Source organism: Pantherophis guttatus, chromosome 1 (assembly GCF_059756535.1).
Source record: "Pantherophis guttatus breed Tessera chromosome 1, ASM5975653v1, whole genome shotgun sequence".
NCBI classification, from domain to species: domain Eukaryota; kingdom Metazoa; phylum Chordata; class Lepidosauria; order Squamata; family Colubridae; genus Pantherophis; species Pantherophis guttatus.
Genome location: NC_142063.1, coordinates 108,710,775 through 108,724,933, shown reverse-complemented (window position 1 = coordinate 108,724,933; position 14,159 = coordinate 108,710,775). Strand labels below are relative to the sequence as shown.

General features: G+C 36.6%; 1 protein-coding gene across 6 annotated transcripts in view; it reads left to right on the top strand.

Annotated features, from left to right (window-relative positions):
• Positions 1-14,159, top strand: part of RASSF7 (Ras association domain family member 7) — a 109,281-nt gene that overhangs the window by 15,030 nt on the left and 80,092 nt on the right. For 4 of the 6 annotated variants that reach the window (XM_034416786.3, XM_087880730.1, XM_060687754.2 and 1 more), the window contains exon 2: positions 5,440-5,519. The exons of the other annotated variants lie outside the window; for them this stretch is intronic. The gene's annotated coding sequence lies outside the window, so the exon portion shown is untranslated. The remainder of the gene's footprint in view (positions 1-5,439; positions 5,520-14,159) is intronic. 6 annotated transcript variants of the gene reach the window in all.

Below are 14,159 nucleotides of genomic sequence, written 5' to 3'. Positions count from 1 at the left end.
GCCTTGGTCAAACCCTCTACCAGAATCTCAGCTGCAACCCCACCCTGTCTCTGGAACCCAGTAAGGTCCATCAGGTGCCTGGAAAGTATTGTTCAAATAGCTTCAGCCTCCCTGTGAAGAGTTGAGGCATCAAATAAGTCTAGAATCAACAGGCAGTGATCTGTCCATGACAAAGAACTGATGGTAACGTCTCCCAATTCCAGAGCAGGTTGGTATTGCTCTGCTATTAAAAAAACAGGTGTAATGTATAGCCTCCAATATGAGTCAGACCAGGGATAACTTATGTCAGGTCCATGATGGTCATGAACTCCCAAGCCACTGCCCAGTTCATGCAGGTTTTACTCCCTTAGGGCCATAAACCTAGGCAATGTGGCCAAACCCAGCCACAAACTCTACTAACTCTGGTAGGGAGATTGCTATGCCATAGGGGAAGTGGTACACAAGCAATAAACCCATCTAATCTCTATAGCCCAACTTCACAAACAACATCTCACACCTGGCAATCTAAGAAGCAACACCCCTGAAAAGCCACTAGAGATTCTCAGCTAACAGTTGCCACACACCTTCACCCTGAGCCTGGGTTTGCAGCTGATGTCACACATGAAACCCAACAGAACGTATCTTCCTCTGGGCCAATCAGGTTCAATGATGCAAACAAAGTTAACCACAATTAAATTGTGGATTCATAAATGAGTTTTATTACAAGCTGGCTGTGCATTCTTCTGTGCCATTCCAGAAGAAACTCTCTCTGCTGTTTCACCACACAGTTCTTTGTATTACCACTGTCCATCAGCTGCTATTCAAAAGAACTTTGAATAAGGAGCCTGTTATTCATTCCTCAATAGCTGATGGCATTTACGGGTACAGGACAAAGAAAATACCCAAGGAGGAAAGGAGAATGCCCCCACATCTTAAAGTGATTAATGGGTGTCCCCCTTATTGGTCAGACCAGACAAGAAAAATGATAAGCGAATTCTACTTTATTGTAAAGCTACATTAACAGAATCTTGCAAGTTTGAAACAACAATTCTCTTTTACAGTTCAAGAAACTAGGGAGGATCCCTTCTGAGCCTCTTGCTTTTCCCTTTATCCAGCTTCAGACTATGATTTATCTGACCATTTTCAAGGCAGCATCTTTTTGGCCCTTCTCCCAAGGTCTTTCCCATGTACCATTACAATAAGTGCCAACTTGATATAATGCCTGGTGAGCCATCTGACAGTACTGCCACTGGAATAGCCTGCGAACCATGTCAGATTATATTCCCAGCAAAAATTATGGAGTATTAGAAGGAAAACACTAATTTGGGAAGCACACAGACAATTTAAGGCCAACTCACTTATGAGCAAGGACCACATGAAAGCAATGGAATGAGGATGCAGCAGTAAATAAAGTTACCGGTCCAGACTTGTGCCATAGTTAGATACATGTGAAGAAAATCCCTTCTAAATAAAATGTGTCACAGCAGGTTTTGCCATTTGTCTTTCCCTGTAGTATATATGAAATGCCATAAATCAATATGGCATTGTTATTTGCAATGTTTCACTCTACCTAATATGACACATACAAGTTATTGGTCCAATAATAGTACGGGTGGTAGAAAATTATCTTCCATCAACAACTTCTAAATTTGTGGTAAAATTGATTAGGTTAGAATAATGCATAAAATAAGGGTATAATTGTCAATGAGAGCCTGTGGAATAGGTAGAGGCTTGTATAATTGAAAACCAAGATTTTTAAAGGATCATTGAAGCTGGAGAAAAGCATATGTTAGAAATGATATTCGAGTTTGAGTAAAAGAATATTTAAAAATTAGCCAATTCTTCAAAGAGTTTTCTTTGCACCACAAGGTTTTTTTGCAAACTAGTATCTTAAATTCTATAGATGTTCCTTGCAGTACATTTACATTCAGTAAATAACATTTTCAAGTTCTGAAAAAGTTAAAGCCCAAAAATAGTTAGAAAACATTCAATCTGTATAATACAATAAAATTGTTGTATTAACTGGATGCATAAACTATTAGGCAGAATGTAAATAATAAAATATTTTATATCAATCAAGTATCTTCTTAAAATTATTATTATTATTATTATTAACAATAACAACAACAATACTTTTAAGAATATACTTGGTTGATACCTAGGATGCTGGAAGCAACCCATATCAACCATCAGCGCCAGTCATTGATATTTGTGATACATTTTTAAATGTTCAGTTGACTGAGTTTCATGTTTAATGAATAAACTGTTAGTAATTATTATTATTATTATTTTCCACTATAATATTTAGTGGCATATAGTAATATAGTTCCACAGATGTCTCAGCTTGAGGGTTTTGCCTCACAAAACAAATGCTGTGTTTATTGATTCAGAGTCAAACATTAGCTTCCTTTTAATTCATTATTTCAGGACTATGTAGCATATATAGAATTGTAGAATGAACAATGGCAAAGCACTATTGCAATTTAAACAAAATTCTTCTCTCTTCAACAGATTACATAAATTAGAATTAAGATATTATTAACTGGTATAGCATATCATAAACTTTTTTTTTTATCTTGAAACTACTGCCTTCTCAATCTTTAGTATTATATATTTCTGTATTATATAATGTTAAATGAAATTTTCATGAGTAACTTCCGTTTCAAATGCAAAAGTGTTCATGACAAATCCAGGTTATCCACTTCTTCACATATTTGTTCATGCATGTCTTTTTGCAACAATTTTTTACAGTACTTTCTTTGCAAATGTACCTCTTTAGAGACATTTACACAAATTTACACACTAGATAGTTACATTTTCTTGTTCAAAATTTGGTAGTTGTAACTGGAAATGTGTTTGCTCAATGTTTTTTATCAGCAATAAATGTCCAGAGGAGAGTATGCAATCTGCAAAATTGTTGCAAAATGAACTTTTGCATTCTGAATTTTCTTTATCTATTGTGTTTCAAGCTGTCACAGGCATCTTTAGCCTCTCTCCTCCTACACGCAAATGTGCCTAAAGTTGTATAAGTTAAATGGTAGCTATTTGCACAGTTTCCAGAGGCTTATAAGAGAAGCAAAAATGCATAAAAAATTTATCCTTGCGCTCCTGCTTGGAATAAAAAATCTCATTTTTGGAAAAGGATGCAAAAATAAGTATTTTCTTTGTCTTCCATCATGTGTATTTAGAACAATAAGCTCTTCAACTTCTCAAATGCTATACAGGTAGTCCTTGACTTACAACAGTTCATTTAGTGACTGTTCAAAGTTACATCGGTACTGAAAAAAGTGACTTATGACCATTTTTCACACTTATGACCGTTGCAGCATTGCCATGGTCATGTAATTTACATTTGGATGTTTGACAACTGAGTCACATTTATGACAGTTGCCGTGCCCCTGGGTCATGTGATCCTCTTTTGTGACCGTCTGGCAAGCAAAGTCAACGGGGAACCAAATTAGTAACAACTGCATTACTAGTTTAAGTATTGCAGTGATTCACTTAGCAAATGTGGCAATGAAAATGTGGCAAGAAAAGTTGTAAAATGGGGTAAAACTCACTTAATAAATTTCGCACTTAACAATGTAAATTTTGGGCTCAATGTGGTTATCAGTTGAGGACTACCTGTAGTTGTAGTACAGAATTTCCTCATCCCCTTCCTTCACCTACCCATTTCTATTCCATCTTTTTGGTGCAAATTTGAGTATGTGTGTTGCTTGTAATGCAGAGTTGGGAGTTCTATTAATGTATCAGCTTAGCTAAATTCTACTTCTTTAAACGGACTCTTAAATCACATTTTTCTCTTCACCTTTTTTAAAAGATGCCCTTTAAAAATACTGTGCTCACTTAATAGAACTAGGATAATGAAAGTGTGAGAGTGCTGAAAGATTGTTACCATTTAATCAAGGTAGCAGCTAATCAGCTGGAACTGACAACCTGTCTTTGTAGTAATTGATCCATGATTTTCCGTTTTTCTGCTGGAGCCTCCTATTATTATTATTATTAAGTTAGAAGGTTCATTTTTTCAACCTTCTGCAGCAGTTTTTAAAAGGTGATCCTGAAGCTCTGAAAAAAGAAGATACTTTAGAGAAAATAAATGTATAATGTTGGACTAAAAAACTTGGGAGGAGGGTAAAGGTGAGAGAAACAGTGCCCATAGATGACATCAAAATGACATAATTTGTTACAGATAAACTTATGACCATAATTAAGCCCCACATTTCCATTGCTATGCAAGACAGTTATTAAGTGAGTTTTGCCCCATTTTATGACCTTTTTTTCCACAGTCAAGCAAATAATTGCAGCTGTTAAGTGAACCATGCGATCGTGAAGTGAATCTGGCTTTCTCTGTTGACTTTGCTTGTTGGAAGCTAGCTGGGAAGGCTACAAATGGTGATTACATGACCCCAGGACAGTACAACTGTCATAAATACATGCCAGTTGCCATGCGTCTGAATTTTGGTTACGTGATTATGGGGATGCTGCAACAGTCGTAAATGTGAAAACCAGTCATAAGTCACATTTTTCAGTGCCATTGTAACTTCAAATGGTCACTAAGCAAATGATTGTGAGCCGAAGACTCCCTGTATTTTATAAGGAATTTTATAGGAGTGTGTAGACTGTTCTATGTGTTGATTTAACAAAACACAGAATTAGCAATTTTTAAATTAGTTTTTCTGCTAAATATTTTTAGAATGTGCATCCCTGTATGTATCAGATTGTAAATTTCTATTGTTTATGTTGAGGTGTTGATTTATATTAGAGAAATGCCATGGAATTGAGTGCTAATTATCTTTCCCCAGGGGAACAGCTTTAATCCAAATTAATCTCCTTGTTATGCTTTTGTGAGGAAAAAGAAATACACGAGGAGAACTGGCCATGCATTACCAGCATCTTATACAATTTTTCCTTTACTTCATTTGCTGATATGTGTCTCTTACTTCTTTTCCTTCTACCTTCCCTTTTATTATAAACTGAGCAGTATAAGAAGATTTCCATTATTATTTAGTAAGTATTCTTTTCATCCTGTGATGTATCATTTCTTTTTATAGTAACCTACAAATAAAACAATAATGTTTACATTAATTAAAATTAATCATAATAATAAACAAATAATAATTATTTAATATATCTTAGTCATCATGTTGAAAAAAAAGAATTTGTGTTTTTCTAGATTATAATGTAAATACTACTTTTCATTTCATTACTAGATGGAGGCATGGATTTCCCAGTGTGTTATCTAGCATATAGTTACAAGTAGTATCCAATTTCATACTTTGTTTTTTGTAGCTATTTACCTTTATAAAAAAGAACATTTCTCTTTTTTTGTGGTATGATAAAAATAAGGAAGAAAAACCTAATATTGAAACACTATTAACACTTTAAAAAGACTTAAGTAGATACAGCTTAACTTCTTTCTGAAAAACTGAGAGTTTTTTCCATTCACATTCTGTAATTTAGAAGTGAAACAAGAGAAACCCCCCTCATGCCTGACAAACAGGAATTCTGTGAATGAAAGTGACATCAACAGGATACTTCAGGTAGATATTGGTCTTATAATGTCACATACAACCTCACTGTCAAATAAAGCTATAAAATTAAATATTTACACCTTGTATGGGTTTGGAAAAGTTGGTAACCAGCGCATCTATTCCAACTTTAATGTGATCATGACATCATGCACTTGTTAGCTGATAGCCAGTTTGACTAGCAGCCTGATAAGCTTGTTACAACTGCAAGATATTTTTCAAGGATAGGCGTAAAAAATCTGTGTTGCAGTAATCTATATAGGATGGAACCAAGACATAGATATCTCTCCCTTTCATAAATTGCCACCCAATTTAGTACTGTCTCTGTGAGTTTTTTATAGTTTTATTAGTACTAATATTATTTTGCAAAAGTTTTCCAACTTCAGTTTTATTAAAGTTTAGTAAACATACTACCGGTATGTCTGCCAATAATCCTTTCTATAGTATAGTTTTGGGGAATTTTTGTTATACTGTATTTGCCAGAGCCAACCAAATACTTTGTTAGGGCTGAAAAGAAAAACTATGCCATGGTCTTTTGAAAACTGTTTGCATTTTCCTATTATTTTAGTTTATTAATCAGTTTAGATTTCTGTCTTGAATGTTGTAAGTTCAAGATAGACCTGTGTTGTGCATAAGGTTTGTGAATATCACTGATCTTCTTTTAAGATAATTGAAATCCTAAATGTGTAGTTCTTTTTTATATTAAAAAATGTCTTGATGAGTTCTAAGGTTCTTGTTTCTACCACACTACACAGTCAATCTCTGCTTGAACTCATACTGTTTTGTTTTTGATGTTAATTCCCTTTTCAAAATTCTGCTAGTTTTCCCCACCTCCTTCTCCTGCTTATGGAACAACTCTCCCAAAATATTGGATATATTAATAGATTACATTAATAATAATCAAATATTTTGAACAGCCACCAAAGAGCTGGCTCCATAAATATCACAGTCATATAATTTGAAGGAGCAATTTAGGTTACTGAATATTAATACCCAGCTCTGTGCAGAAATCCAAACACAAGCATCCCAGATAGATTAGTGTCTGGCTTCTGATTGAATCCATCCAGCAAAGGGCAACTTATCACCTCCCTTGATAATTAGATATCCTATTGAACTACTTATTATTTACAGGCTTTTCCTAATATTCAATTGAAATCTATCTTGTGTAACTCAAAGACATTATTTCCTATCCTACACTGGAATGATAAAGAGCAGGTATTGACTTTCTATGCATCGGTATTTCAAGTGCTAAAAAATACTATCACCTATCCTCGTTGTCTTTTCTCAAGAAATATTGCCACTCCTTTTAAGAACTAATTTCCAGCCTACTAGTCATCTTCATTATTGGTCTAGTGCTCTGAATCCTTCTTAAAATCGGTTGTGCAGAATTGTGCCATGTCTTTAACTGAAATCTGACCTATACACATTGCAGTTGAATATAAAATCCTACGATTTGAAAATTGATCTTCTAATATGTATGCCATTTTAACAGCCATTTCACCCTGCTCATATTTAGTGTGTTATCTTTACAGTTTCATGAGTTTTTCACATATGCTATCAATCTCCTCTACTATACCTCTGAATTTGACTCCCTTTTCTTTAATGAAGAATTTTGCATAAATCTTGATTAAATGTTATTTTCAGCCCACTTCTCTAATCAATCCATGTGTTTTGTTCCTGTCTTCAAAAATATTATCTATCCACCCAATATTGTATCATTTGCAAATTTAGTAAGCCTTCCTTGCACTTCTTTATTCAAGCAATTAATGAAACGAAGAATGCCAGCCACAGAGCTAAACTCAGTGGCACCCGACTTGCTACCTCAGTCTGAGAAGAAACAATTAATTAGTGCTATTTGAGTATGGTATTCAGGTTAACTGGATTCATCCAATAGATATGCTATCCATGACGCATAAGGGGAGGGGGGTCAGACTGCTCTCCTCTGTCTAAACTTTGGCTGCCTCTGCCACGCACAGGCCCTATTTCAAGGATCCGGCGTCTTTCTTTCGGGATCATCTGGAGTAGTGTGGCTTTGTGAGAAAAGAAGAGGCCCCCCTCACGTGTCTCCACACAGCCCCCCCAGCGGCTCGCAGCCTGCGTGGAGACAAAGGGCCCGCTTGGCAGGCACGGCGGTCCGGGATGGAGGCCCGTTTCCTGGAAAGGCGATGCGAGAGAGAGAGATGGGCCAGGTGCTCCCAATCAGAGTTCCAAGTCCAAGGGCCGCAGTGAAAGCCCGCCGCAGAGACGGGGGATTACGCCATCCAAGAAAACACTTCCAGTGAGGGGCTTCAAGAGTTAAAGTCATGGTACCTTTGCAAGAACAGAGTTCTCCTTGTAAAAAGAAAAGTCTGGGTCTTTTGGCGAGAAGACAAATTCGACATGTTCCTCTGCATGTGGCAGAGGCAGCCAAAGTTAAGACAGGGGAGAGCAGTCTGACCATGTTCTGTTCACAGTGCACTTTATATGAAAAAAAAGAAAAAAAGTAGAATCCTACTGAAGACTCACTAACCTGCTCACACACTTCGTCAGACTGTAGGTGGAAAGAGGAGTGCCAAAACACACAATTCCATTTCCTTCCTTGCCCACCCCTCCCCACCTGCCACTCCTCCTCACCGGCCGAGATCAGCAAGCCAGATTTGGGGAGCTGAATGCACTGCTGCCGCCCTGGAGGAGAAGAACATCAGAAATGGGCTCTCTTGCAGCGCCTCCTTTCTCTCTTCTTCTCCCGAGTGGCAGCGGTGCATCCGGCTCACTGAAAAGGCCATTCCGCATGGATAGCAGGGGCATGTGGGGCATGTGGGTCATGTTCCCCTCCCTTTCCACCACCCCCTCTGGCCTCGCCTCCTCACATTGTGTTGTTTGCACGGCAGCTGCGCATGCGTCTAAGTATTGGGCTTATTATCCGGATATGTCTTAAGCTTCAGGGAAACACAGTAATATTGAACTGTATAATAAATAATGATCCTCAGAACAAAATCTGCTAAATGAGATATCATATTAATTGTATGGAAATAAATTGACCTTTTACTAAATAATATTTATTTATCAAATCTAAAATGAAGTGGTTTTAATAATTTCACCTATCTTTTATAGAAGAACTTCCAGTATCTCTGTTCCATATTATTATACTTGCATATTTTTTAAAGATAGAAGGCAATATATCTAGACGAAATGGCTACTTAAAAAAAAAAAAGTGATAATATGCCTGATAATTTTTACAACTTTATAATCCACTTTGTTTCTCTTTTCTCTTTTTTAACAACCCAATGATATTTTATACTCATCTGAGGAAGAGAATAACTTTGATGATGTAATATATAAGACCTATAGGACCTATACAGGATAGATAGTCCTCAATTTACAACAATTCGTTTAGTGACTGTTCAAAGTTACAACAGCACTGAAAAAAATGACTTATGACCACTTTTCACACTTACAACCATGGCAGCATCAACATGGTTATGTGATCAAAATTCAGACGCTTGGAAACTGGTGTGTATTTATGATGTTATAGTGTCTGGGGGGTCATGTGATCACCTTTTATGAACTTTTGATGAGCAAAGTCAATGGGAAAACCAGATTCACTTAACAACTGTATTACTAACTTAATTGCAATGATTCACTTAACAGCTGTGGCAAGAAAGGTTATGAAATGGAGCAAAATTCACTTAACAACTGTCTTGCTTAGCAACAGAAATTTTGGGCTCGATTGTGGTTGTAGGTTGAGGACTACCTGTACTTATAATCTACATTTTATGAAAAACTACTGGGAATTTGCCAATTTATTGATCCTCCTTTAAGTTCATTTCATAGCTAAATACTTTGGCTAAATAAAGCTTTGGTTCATAGCCTCCCAGAGTCACTTCAGACAGTAGGATGGGCAGCATATTAAATAAACAAACAAACGAATAAATAAGTATACTTTGTGAATGATATGTTTAGTCCATTCAAAGCACTTTAGAAATAAACCTTAACAGATTTAACTGAGTCAATCAAATGTGCAGGGCTTCCCATAAAGATGCCTGCTGTGTTCCCGGTTTCTACTGCTAGTCCAGGTTGGGATTTATGTGATGATAGGAAAAACATCTACTCGTTTAAGATTTCACACTGCCTGAAAGTGGCACTTTACAAATGTAGCATGGTAGGTGGCATGGCCTTGATGGCCGTGTCAGGTAGGTGGTTTATCCCTCAGCAGTTTATCACAATTCTGGAAATAAGATTAGTTAGACCATTGAGCATCAGAAAAATGGTTTCTGTAACATAATCTAGTAAACTCTGAGCAAAGTCAAGATGTGGATCAGAGTTCTTTGTTTAGTCATCCCTGTTGCCTACTTGATGCCATGAGGATTTTGGAATTTGACAGTAGCCAACCATTTGGCTATCAGAGAAAGTTTTTGGTTGAGGGACAAAACAGACTTATAAAATATTATCTTCATTTTTGAAAAAGATAGCTAGTTATTTTACAATAGCCTTAATACACTTCAAACACTGGCACTAGACAAGAAAGAATAATTGTCAACAGCCAATGTGTTTGCTTTTGAATCTAGTTATTAAGTTTAGTGGGTTACTATTCTGAATATCCTTGGGAAGGGGGAAGCTTCTCTTAGAAAATATTTTAAACTCTTAACTAAAGTAATATGATTGTATTGCTAACTGCTTGAGAAATCCAGATGGCCAAGTCATCAGCTTCCTTGCAAGCAGAGACCCTAAAAGTTGTTTTTATTCCCATACTGAGTAGTATAATAAATATTGCTATATCACAGAGCAAAAGAGGCTTGATGTTAGTATTCGTGAAGAACAAACACTGGTGGGCTACAGATGAAGCATAAATGTTAATCAGCTGAGTTGCTTCAGCTTTGTTTTCCTTCACCAATTGGTTTTAAACTACTATATAGAAGTGGAAGCAAGCTTCATTGAACATTGTGAGCTTTACATTCCTTACTTATAAATCTGATTCACCCATTCTGCTAAGTTTCAATGTTTTCTGTTTGGCTCTGATTTAGCATGCTGTAAGAACATAACTATTCCATTTTTAAACTCTGGTTTTTGGCTTAACATGATGCATGAACCAAACCATTAACCTAAAGTGCAGCCCTACATGTTAAATATTGGTAGATTTAAAATTTACAAGGCCTAGACTCTGTTCCAGCATAATGACTGGATTCATAAATGGCATTAAATAATAATGTGGCCAATTTGGTTTTGTTTAATTTGTTATATAAACCAAACAATTGCTTTTATTCAGTAAAATATGATCAAGCAAATTAGTGGCTAGCACATTATGTGAATCACGGGTGGGTTTTACTTACCTTTACTACCGGTTTGCAATGGGATACATTGTACCTTATGATGTCCGGGCAGGTGGGCAGAGCCTCCCACCGCTTTTACTATCGGTTCTCAAGAATTGGACAGAACCGGAAGCAACCCACCACTGATGTGAATCCAGTTAATGTGTTGTCCTCAGATGGTAACTCCTATGAACTAGGCTTCAAATTGCTCAATGTACTGTATTCCTTTTTTATTCTAATACATAAGCAGAAGTAATAAAAAAGCAGTAATGTGAGATTCTGTTTCTTATTTTTACTGTATATTCAACACTATAGCAAGTAGATATTCAAAACTGTTGTCATATGTTTCATGATTTAATTTAATTTAATTTATACCTTTGCAAAAATATACTTTCAGTAATTAGTATACCATATTATTAACATGTTCCAATAATAGTGCTATGCCCCTCAATCCTTCATTGGGTACATGAAAATGCACCAAAGAACCTATTTATAGATAAGATTGTTTGATTGCAGGTGCTAAACAAATATTTCCAACTGAGATTAGTTGGAGTTCCAGTGTCTTCCTGTCTCTGAAAATATCTATGGTGCTTTCAGTCACACTTAACTAGCTCAAATATAGCAGGAGATATGAAGTCCTTTTCCAAGAGATTTGTTCGTTGACTCAGTTATTAGGCCAGGGAGGTGAAAAAGGATGGCTAACTGGTATAGTTCATCAGGTTGTGAAGGTCATGGGATAAAAAAGAAAAGCAACTTGGGGGGTGGGGGGGTTTCACATGCAGTCTAAAAGGTCACAAGGCTTTGAAGTTGTAGACATCAAATCAGGTAACGATTCACAGAGTTGTTCAGGCAGAGTTACTCTCACAGGTCAGCAGAATTTAATTTAAACCAGGACTCAACCTGTTTGAACTTTTCAACTGAGTGTTTACAAATGTAGAATAGTGCTATAAATTAGTGTGTGCATTGTATTGGTGTGTAAGAGACAGAGTAACTGAATTATTGTTATTAGCAGTAAAAATAATAGTAACAATTAGTACTTCTTTTAGGATGCAAAACTTTTCAAGGCAGCTAAGATGGAAACATATTCTTAAAAATCCCAGTAAGCAATTCATCATACAACAAACCATTTGGTTTTTCAGCACAACAGTTATAGCCCTATAGACTGGAGGTGAAGATAGTAAGTCTCCCACCTTTCTCCCTTTCCATTTTTCTCTCTCCTGAAATCCTATTGGCGACCCCCAGGAGGAGAGCCTTCTCTGTGCGGGCTCCTGCCCTATGGAATGAATTGCCCCCGGACATATGAAGGATCCCCGACCTCCGTGCCTTCCATCGTGCTCTGAAGACCCTATTATTTCAGCAAGCTGGTCTGACGGGATAAATTATTTTAAATTGGGTTTTAAAAGTGGTTTAAAATGGTTTTAATTGGAAGTTTTAATTTTGGCCAAAGATTGAATTGTTTTTATATGTTTTTTAAATTTTGTCTTGTATGTTTTTTTATCATGGCTGTTCACCGCCCTGAGTCCTTCAGGAGAAGGGCAGTATACAAATATAATAAAAAACTAAAAACTAAAACTAAACTAAACTATGCATGGGGCGATTAGTACAAGAGTAGATACTGTTTGAGAGAGGGAATTCCTATTCCAGTGCAAGCTTACAAATGCACAAATGGATGTGTGCATTCTCCTTAGCTTGTTCCCATTCCATCTTTTTCATTCAAGCTAGGTGCCAATATGGTATATCATAGGGAAAGGTTTCATCATCTCAGTAGTTTAGCCCAAAGAAAATTCCCTTGATCACGCTGGAAATTCCCACAGGTACCAGAAGTGTCAGAGTGACAATATCCTTCTTCTTCACCTGGGAATGGAAAAAATACAAGAGCTGGTGAAAGTTGCAGAAAAAAACAAGTTGGTATAATTGTCCTTACCACCATCCCCATTATATTGTTGAAACATGTCCAACAAAAAAAAAGCCACTTGTGAGAGAGCATGTGTTATTACTGCACATATTATAACTGTTGATGTATCCGTAGTCTTGAAGGATTGTTGCTGTGCAAAACTATTAACTAAATGAGTTGTGAGACATTGTAGGAGAATTAGATAGCAGGCAGGCCCAGCTGGAATTCATGCTAGTAAATTAAAAAAAATACTGCTGCTACTTAACACAATAACAAAGGAAAGAAAGGAATAGTGGAATTTAATAGGCCTTTTTCATAATGCTTCCAACATGCTGATTCCTAACAACAGGTCTGTTTTTGTATATCTTTCATCTTAGGTAAGGGCTTACCACACAGTGAGTGGAACGTTCATCCTTATCATAAATTAAAAAATTACCAAACTTAAATTGATCTCTTATTCAAGCAGGCAGAAATCTGTAGCAATCTTAATTGGCTAACACACTGTCTTCACATGACACACTTTTTCCTGATTAACTGAATCTTGGTTCATTGAATTAGACCAATTTTCAGGATTTTCTCTATGGGTTCAACCCATAACTGGCAGCATGGGTTAGAGCCTTGGTGGCGCAGCGGACTAAAGTGCTGTTAAGTAGCACTTAGCTGCCAGCTGCCTGCAATTACTGTGAGTTCAAATCTCACCAGGCTCAAGGTTGACTCAGCCTTCCATCCTTCCGAGGTAGGTAAAATGAGGACCTGGATTGTGGGGGCAATAAGCTGACTTTGTATAAAAAAGAATACCGCTTAGGGGCCCCCGAAAGCCCTACTAAGCAGGTATATACAAAAGTATGAAGGCTATTGCTTAACGCATTGTAAGCCGCCCTGAGTCTCCGGAGAAGGGCGGCATATAAATCGAACCAATAAATAAATAAATAACTTAAAAAGCGATGTGGCTCAGGGTGTCAGGTAGACAAATGCATTGTATTCTTAGAAAAATCATCTGATGTGCCTATCTAACTCATAGGATAAATGGAAAAAACTGCTAGGGAATTAGGGTTTGTGGCATCCCTGTTATTGGAGTACAAGGCATTTTTTTTCTAATTCTTATACTTATGTAGTGATGGAAAATAGCCAGACTGATGATCAAAATACACACATACATAATCTCATAATCAGGTTCTTGGTAATTTAAGGCAGTTAACTCTGCTTTTCTTTTCCACTGGCAGTTCCTTACTCGTTTTGCAGACCAAGTCAGAGCTCTTGTTAGCTTTTGAATTCTGCTGGCAATGACCCCAATAGAGTATGATTTTTCCCCCCCAATATTGAATGATATCTGGCTGAATATGCTTTCCTGAAGATATCTTCCAGCAATGTTACAAGGGATGGACATAATTGCACAATCAGTTTTAACAGAAAAATGTCACTGCTGTATCACATGGATGAGTTTAAAGTTTACTATGATACTCTGATAAA